This window comes from Octopus sinensis, linkage group LG1 (assembly GCF_006345805.1).
Source record: "Octopus sinensis linkage group LG1, ASM634580v1, whole genome shotgun sequence".
Classification (NCBI taxonomy): domain Eukaryota; kingdom Metazoa; phylum Mollusca; class Cephalopoda; order Octopoda; family Octopodidae; genus Octopus; species Octopus sinensis.
Window position 1 is genome coordinate 37,328,226 of NC_042997.1, and position 1,197 is coordinate 37,329,422.

A 1,197-nucleotide genomic window follows, 5' to 3' on the forward strand; every position below is an offset into this window, starting at 1 on the left:
TGTGTATTCATTATACCTGTATCCGTCTTATTTTTTATCAAATACATGACATCATCAAATTTCAGCTTCCATTCTGGATTCATTTTCGTTTGCGTATAAAGGTACATACACATTTACCATGTGCTTAGGAAGCAAACTTCTCACCACGCAGCCACGCCTGAACCACGGTTCAGTTTCACTGTGTGGCACCTCAGGCTACTGCCTTCTACTATAGTGCCCATAACTTGTCGGTTCGGCAAGATATGCAAATAGAATAAGCATCAGGCATGAAAAAATAGGTTAAAATAAGTAAAACAAAATTATATATATATATATATAATTAGGTACAAAAAATTCTGGGTGAATACTTGATAACTGTAAGCACCTGTATATGCCCTTTAGTGGTGTAGGTAATAGGGCATATTTATCAAAAGAAAAACTGGATGCAAAGGATTTAGCGGTACATATGTTTCTGGCTTTATTGGACAGTTTATATCAATGCATAATTGATGTAACATGTATATCAATAGCCTTCTTCAACCGCGCACAATTACCACATCAAAGACATGTATTACATTATAGCAGGTTTGAGAAGTTTGGCAAAAATACGGGTTTCGTTGGTGATGCAAATCCTCATAGTCGTATACAGCAGAGCGAGACACCAAAACAAAACGTCCATACCGTCTTTCAATACATATATAAATATATATATATATATATATATAACTGTAATTTACAGATCAAAACATGAAAACAAAAGAAGAAGAGAGGTGTGTAAAAAAAAACAGATGTAGTAGTTTAAAGATCAGGAAAATTAAAAAGTCTTTTACGTTTCGAGCACCAAACGCACCAGTTTGATTTCCACTACAACTATTTGAAATGCTGCAAGATGCAAGGAAAATTTTAGTAAAAATAAATTAATTAATGAGCAGAAATCAGACCGGTGAATCTGTTCAATTAATAAGGCACTAAAAGAGAATGGCTATCCCCAGAGCACAATAAAATACGCTTCAACACACGGATTCGCATATATGTATATATATATACATATGCGTGGAAGACATATTTGCCATTCAGAAACAGTAAAACACGGTTGACTTTACTGGAATATTGACAGTTTGTAATATGGTGTGGAAGAACGTAGGCTCCAAACATTAAAGACCTTTTCACTTCCCGAGCATTAAGCTAATACATCTGTTTATTATATGGTAAGAAGCT